This window comes from Suricata suricatta, chromosome 10, assembly GCF_006229205.1.
Source record: "Suricata suricatta isolate VVHF042 chromosome 10, meerkat_22Aug2017_6uvM2_HiC, whole genome shotgun sequence".
NCBI classification, from domain to species: Eukaryota; Metazoa; Chordata; class Mammalia; order Carnivora; family Herpestidae; genus Suricata; species Suricata suricatta.
In genome coordinates, this window is record NC_043709.1 from 82,989,391 (window position 1) to 82,997,166 (window position 7,776).

The following is a 7,776-nucleotide window of genomic DNA, read 5'->3' on the forward strand; positions in this document are numbered from 1 at the left end:
CACTGTCATCTATCTTAAAATTGCTGTTAATCAATATACAAATATGTGATTTTATAAATGTGGATGGTGTCCTCTAAATGTGTGAAATGCACAATTCGCACAACTGTACATAGCTTCCCTGGGAGAAGGTCAAAGACAATTTTAAAAACTTTTGATTTTCTCTCAAGGTTCATCCTAATTCAGTCAGATACTAGAAAGGAATGGCTTGTATAACATGGCACCCTATGAATGACAAATTGAGATTTGTCACACACAAATGTGTCACACACACGTGTGTGTGTGTGTGTTCCCTCAGCAGGAAGAAATTCTACTTCTGAATGCCTTTATTTGATATTTATGGCACAAAAGGACCAGGTTATGTTTGAGGTGGTTCTTTTAAAGTTAGTAGTAACCCAGACAACCCCATCCTTCTACCCCACATTGTCTGAAACCTGGTTGAGGGTAGAATTGGACAAAGCAAGGAGGGTTTGGATGGGAGAATGTAGAGATGCAGGATAAAAGAAATTAAGCTTGGAAAATTCCAGCGGTAAGCACCTGAGAAACGGCAAGTGGGCAGGTGAGACCGAGGGGCTGCAGGGGGAGACCCCGATAGGCTATGGCCATCCCCGCAGGTACAGAAAGGATCATCTCCGACTCCTGGAACCAGGCAGAAGGTAGAAAGACATCAGGTAAAAATCCTTGATGCTATTCATATATAATTCAAATCCTACATATACCTATTATTCGCTGGGCGACATAGAGAAAATTACCTAATTCCTCTGATCTCAGTTCTTCCGTAAAATCTAGAAATTTAAAAAAATTTACCTTTCAGGCTACTGTAACTAAACAAACAGCAAATTCCCTGTAGAACTTTCTTCTTTGCTATAATAATGAAGCATAGCAGGTAATTAAACAGACCTAATATGTGTTTGCATATTTGATATTCATAATTTAGATGGAGGGTGACATTATTTAAAATAAATGCTTGTCATTAAATCAGCTTCAAAATAATCCTAATAACTATTCTCTCTTCTTATAAAAAAATTCATCTGACGCTAGCTGTTTTTTGAGCACATGGATCAAATAGAGTATTTGTCAAAACATAAGTATATCCATAATAGAAATATTTCTCAGTAATTTATTAATGATATTTAAAATTGAATCACATCCATTTAGTGCTTTTCCTGTCACAGTTGACCAATGTGCACTGACAAATTTACTGACATAAAGTCACTGCGATCTTACATAAAGAAACAAGGATGTCAAAAATATCCTACAGTTGCAAATGATAAAATAGGCAATGTCTGGAAATGAGAATGCTATTACCAAAAGTGCCTCATCAGTTACCAGAGGAGGCTGGCAGTGTGTGGGATGCAATGACTTCACTGTGATTGACTATGACACATAAATGCTGCAAGAACCAGCACCCACCCAGAGACTGACCCTTCCTTTTCCTAGCGAATTATTGATGGCACTTCTGTTCAGCCAGAAGGAAGCTGACTCACCTCAGTTTGACCAAATAATCCAGAAGATCCTAGCTAGGGCAAATCTGGAGGAAGAGGAGAAAGAAATGTCTTATCAAACCCATTCCACATTTTCTCTGGAAAACTGGCGCAGAGAGACTGCAGCCTGGCTTTCCAGATCTGTCTGAAACCAGCAGAATTTACTCAGATGACACACAAAAACACTATTACTCTAAATTATACAATAATGTTCCTTAGTGTACAGATATTGAGAGGGTTATAGTATAATTAATAATCAGTCAACAAATATTTATCAAAATCTGGCATATTAGAGGTATTCTGCTAGGTGTTATATGGGATTTAAAGAAAAGTATGAAGGGTCTTATCTTAAACATATAAAATTCATATGGGGCAAAGAAACATTTAAAGGTATACCCAAGGAGAGATAACCCACAGTTTAGGCTTAGCTATGCCACATTAACAAATGACCCCCAAATCTTAGTGACTTACAAAAACAAAGGTCTATTTCTTTGCCCTTATTAACTGTCTATTAACTGTCTGATAACATTAGCCATGACTCTGCTGCATGCACGTTTCTCCAATCTAAGACACAGCCTGATGGAGCATCCTCTTTGGAATGTTGCTGATCTTGTGGCAGAGGGAAAAGAAAATGGAGGGACCAGACAATGGACCTTAAAGCTTCTACTTGTGTCACATGTCACTTCTAGGGTGCCCAGTTTGGGTTTTGTCCAGGGCTGGCTGGGTTTTAGCACTGCAATTCCCACATCCCAGTGAACCCATGAATCCTTCAGTCTCAGGTAAACCGGGATGGTTTGCCTGAACTGTTCTGGTTTTAAAACCAAGAGCTTCACATCCTAGGAATTCCCCCAATTCCAATAAACTGGAACAACTGATCACCTGGACTCATTTCCACTCATGTTTCATTGGTCAAAGCAACACCTCTGCCCATTTTCAGTTCAATAGGGTGTAGCCATGTAGTCATCCCAGAGGGAGGGACACTGTGAGTCACAGAGCCAACTATGATGCTCATGTCAATGAGACAGAAAACATAAGCCTTTGTCAGAAAGGGACAGCAGAGAGAGAGAGAGAGAGAGAGAGAGAGAGAGAGAGAGAGAGAGAAGGAAGGAAGGAAGGAAGGAAGGAAGGAAGGAAGGAAGGAAGGAAGGAAAGAGAGAGAGAAAGAAAGAAAGAAAGAGAGAAAGAGAGAAAGAAAGAAGAGGGCGGGAGAGGGGAAGGAAGAAAGAAAACAAAACAAAACAAAACAACCATGGTAGACCATAACAACTACAGCAAAAAGCATGTTTAAAACTCAACACAACATTTTGGTTGAAAACCATTTGCTAAAGTGATATCGTATGTCAGACTCTACATAGTTCTGGGACTCCCAGGGACCAAAGAATACTGGTTCTGTGGAAGCTACAGACATGAAGCAGAATTGAGGTGTCATGTGACCAACATTAAAACCAAGTAACCATGCGTCGCTGTTTGCCCATATCTCAGTTAAATCTGTTGTCTTGAGGTAATTATTGAGACAGGGCCCTTTCAATGTCAAATACATCCTAATTTGGTTGAAAAAATAAATATATCTTCTAGGGAAAATAGAGAAGAAAGTAAATTCCTGGTGAAATCTGAAAAGACTCCTCAAGGCAGATAATATTTAAGCTAGGTTTCAACTGATAAGCAGGTGTGTGGACAAAGTAGGTGGAAAAGGTAGCAGTCCATCATACCAGAAAAAATGTGCACACACACACACACACACACACACACACACAGCCTGAACCAACATAGTTAGGAAAACTGTAGGCAGTCAACTATTCCAAGAATTCCAGATGATTCTCTATCTTCTTGTAAACAAAGCTTATAATATTTACAACCTTCATGATCTGGCCCCTGCTGCCTCTATAACTTCACCTTCTACCTCTCTCCCTTGCTGACTCTACACCAGGCACATTGGGCTCCTAAATGTCCTTCAGACGTTCTTCTTCCTCAGTTCATCTGCATGGGCTCCTCTCTGCTTGGAGAATTTTTCAATTATATCTGCATAGCTTGTTTCCTCATCACAGTCAGCTCTCTGCTCAAATTTCTCCTTATTAGGGAAACCTTTTTATATAAAGTAGCATGTCAATAATTCTCTGTGCCTGCTTCATTTTCATGCAGAGCACTCACCATCATCCAGTGTGGTAGAGATTAATATTTTGTTTATTGATTGCCCCTTGTACTCCCTTGCAAGCTCTTTGCAGACAGGGCTTTAATTTCGTCACTGCTATGTCCTATACCTCTGGAACGTAAGTACCCAGCAAATATTTCATGCATGAATAAAGTAGAAGAGTCATGAAGGCACTGGAAGGTGGTAGCAAGAGATAAAATTAGAGAGTTAAACATATTCTATAGGTTTGATATGTGTTGGTAAGGGGGAGCAGAATCCATAGTTGGCATCCATCATTACAGACCATCCACCCTTATCACTGGAACCATTATAATTTACTTTTAATTTTTCTAGAAAGCTGAGTCTGGTGATAGAAATGGGTAAAAATACTATATTTGTCCTAAATTTTTATTGTTCTATATTTATAAATACAATAAATAGGCAACAAAAGTGATGAGAGCTAGTGAAACCTCAAAGGCTACCAGGAAGCATCCTGCATTCCTCCTCTGTTGAACTTTTATAAAAGGCCCTAAAGAAAAGTGCTTTTCAGACCAGCTAGACTAAATGAAGGGTGTGTCAGTTATATTGTCATATAATACCTCAAATCTGAGTGGTTTAAAACAACAACCATTCACTATTTCTCATAAGTCTATGGGTTGACTTCTGATAAGCATCCAAGCTAGGCCTGAATGACCTTTTCTGGGTGTGCTTATGAGTCTGAGTTCCCAGGTTAGCTAAGCACTGATGAGTCTAGGCTAGCCTTGGCCAGGATGGCTCATGTGGTCTCATCACTCAGCAGGTTATCCCACAGTTGTTCCCATGAGAAGGGGAATCTAACAAAAAGAGGAGTGTCCAAGGTCACTTGAGACTTAAGTTTGTAATGGAACACAGACATATGTCCTACATTCTACTGCCAAAGCAAGTCACAAGGCCAGTCTAGATTTAAAGGATAGGGAAAGAGGTTCTATCTTTTGAAAGAAAGAACTGCAAAGTCACATCACAAAAAGTATACACATCACAAAAAGTATACACAGGGTACAGTGAAGAATTGAAATCATTTTCAAAATCTATCACAGACTGCCCTCTGGCCACAATATCATTCATATTCTTCCCATGTGTTAAATACACTCAGCTCCCTCGCATCAGTGCAACACCTGCTCACTGAACTATCTATTAACTTACACTAAGATCACTTTTTAAGCTTACATTTCAAGAAGCATAATAACATCTGGCACAACAAATAAGTTGGTTTAGGAAGAACCCTGAATGCATATGGAGCTGACTATTCATAGCCCCCGAGATTGAGCTGTCAGTGAATAATATTTGCCAAGGAAAAAATAGGGGGAGAGAAATCAACACAAACTGTGGCCTGCAGAACTGTAGTCCTGTTTTTAAAAATGTGTGTTTTAGATGATGGATAATTTACGTCTAATATATTTATAATATTCTATATTCTCAGTCCATAGTAGAATCAGTAGGCTCCCAGATAACCCGCTGGGGGTAGTCAGAGAACTAAACTATAAATTATCTTTGCAGATCTGTCCTTTCATGTCACTTAAAAACTTGGCAAATAATACAATTATTTTACAATAGTAGATTAACCCAAATTGAAAGACTGAGCTTCAATCTGAGAAGGCTAAGGGTGGCTAGTTTAAGCAAGCTTAATTTTCTGCCCAAACATTTGGCCACCTAGAGGCATGTAATGAAAAGCAATTGAACTTGCTTCTGTTAAGACTGTTTACTCCCTTCAGTTATTGGGTTTATGGACCCATTGTTCAATAGTTCTCTTTTGGATTTCAACCCATGCCTGATTGGTTGCTAAGCAAAAATATAAACAATGCCAAAAAGTGTAGTAGGTATTTGGACAGATTAGGTGATAAAGTACCATAATTATGTAATTAACAATTAAAAGACCAAATTGAAAAATTTAAAGGGCAGGACCCAAACTTTTGTTTATAGTTATCATCCTAGTATATGTTTGGAACAATGCACACCAACAAGTGTGGGCAGCCAATTTAAATCTTTCAAACAGTGCCACCACTGTATTTTCCCTCTCTAGAATGCACTATAATGTAGTGAACTCAATTTAAGATATACCACAGAAGAGAGCTGCCACTATTATTCCAGGTCCATAAGCAAATTTATGGCTGGTAAAATTGAACTCTTAGAAGCACTACTAAGAAGACTGGGAGGAGCTATTAAGTAAAGGGTGATTCATTGGACAAGAATGTCAGCTATTTATTCTAACAACTCTCTTCATGGGAAGTAGGAGCAACAATGCTACTGTTATCACACAATACAGAAGCTGTGGAATATTGGTACAGTAACCCACCCTAATGGATCATGCCTCCTTTACTGAGACCCTTGTATTATTCCCTCCCACACTGATTCCGAGCTTGGCCTCGTGACTTGCTTTGGCAATAAAACACTGGCCAAATGACATAACTTGAAAAGTGCTTATGCATTAGACCTTATTCTCTTAGAATGCAGCTGCTGTGAGAGTGCCTGAATTAGCCTACTAAAGACACATGGTTTAGCCATCAAGCAGCAACAATGGTTAGGCAGAACAGTGATGCCATCTTAGCCGCCGAACCCCAGTTGAGCTGCCAGATGATTGTAGTCACCTCGGGACTCCAGTGAGCACTGCAGAAGAACTACCCAGCTGAACTCAGCCAGTTATTTTCTCATAGAATTGTGAGTGCATAAAATGGCATTGTTTAAGTTACTACATTTTGGTGTGATTTGTGATGTAGGAAGAGGTAACTGATACAGAGAAAACTGTCATAGCCTCCTGTCTTCTTTTAAGGTTTGATCATATCTGGGCTCATCTTTCCAATTCTGCCAGGCTTCCCAGGCTATACTATGCATCCTTTCATGTACCTGTGCTTAGTCTCTGAGATGCTATCAGTTCAATTCAATTAAACTCAACAAATATTTCTTGAGCACTTATTCTTTGTTTGGCTTTCTATTTCTAAGTTACTAAAGACACTATCAGTTGCCAGTTCACAAAACGGACTTTGATTCTGGTCTAGGTTCTTGATGGAAATATATGTTAGAGAACACAAGCATGACAGAGTTAAGTTATATGAAAAAAAAATAGTTGATTTTTAAAAGGGAGTGGCAACCTATCATGGGGGCTTAATGGTATACTCATGTGAAAGTGAATGTTGGAGAATAAAAGGTGTAATGAGTCAATGAATGCACAAATAAAGATGGTGGAGCTGAGGGAAGGATAGGTGGAAAAAAATATCAAGAATCTGCAAAATATTCAAGGGAATCTGTCAACAAATTTCATGTCCTTGCTTTATGTCTCCAGTTGTCTCCTTTTTAATGTCTTTTATAATTCCTCATTTTATTATTTATGTACTATTTTATTACTTTTTTTTTTACATTTTTCTTATACCTTATTCCTATTCAAAGCCTTTTCTAAATATCATGACACTTCCGCACAGATCAAGAAATAGGGAAAATACATTGATTTTTTGTGAAATCCTCACAGGGAAAAGCACAGTAGTCCACTGAAATCTCCCCTACCATAGTGTTTATATCATTTTTAACCATAAAATATGGTTGAAAGTGCAACAAAAATAAAATGGTGAGTGAGGTTGAACCACATGGCTGGCTAGCAGGCCTCTGGACAGTCACACCAACAAATGTGGTTCACATGGCACAGAGTTGTGTCGTAAAAACAGGCTGTGCAGTGAGAAGAGGAGAAATAGCCCAGCTTGTCTCCCAGTGTAGACATTGACCCAAACCTGCTCCACTCTATTTAGGCAGCACCACTACCTTACATGACTCTAGGCAGGCTCATTGGGAATCCTGCAGCGTAGCAGCTCTGTTCTGTCATGCAAATGGAAATTTAAACTTTTCTCTTGTATATTATGCCCTCTTCTTTGCTTAATTGCCATGTCTACTTACTAATCATGGAGAAAAATGCTACTTCTAGGTTGAACAGAACCCACACTGGGTCCTGGACCATGGCACAATAACTTGGAATAAAGTGGCACACTGTCATTTTGAGGATGGGACAATAATGACATTCCGTGCCACCAAATTTTGTTGTACTTCTATATGTCCAACCCAGGTTAGCCACAATAGCTAAAATCCAGTGCAGGACATGATTAAATTTCCTCCACACAGCAAATGAGGGACATTTAGTTTAGAAAT

At 39.0% G+C, this 7,776-nt stretch overlaps 1 long non-coding RNA gene across 1 annotated transcript; it reads right to left on the minus strand.

Moving 5' to 3' along the window:
* Window positions 1–305: 305 nt before the first annotated feature.
* On the minus strand, window positions 306–2,437 carry LOC115304291. Its single transcript, XR_003914369.1, has 3 exons — window positions 2,361–2,437; window positions 1,485–1,528; window positions 306–636 (listed from the first exon to the last, which is right to left on the minus strand). It is a non-coding gene; the product is annotated as an uncharacterized LOC115304291 (long non-coding RNA).
* Between the last annotated feature and the right edge of the window lie 5,339 nt (window positions 2,438–7,776).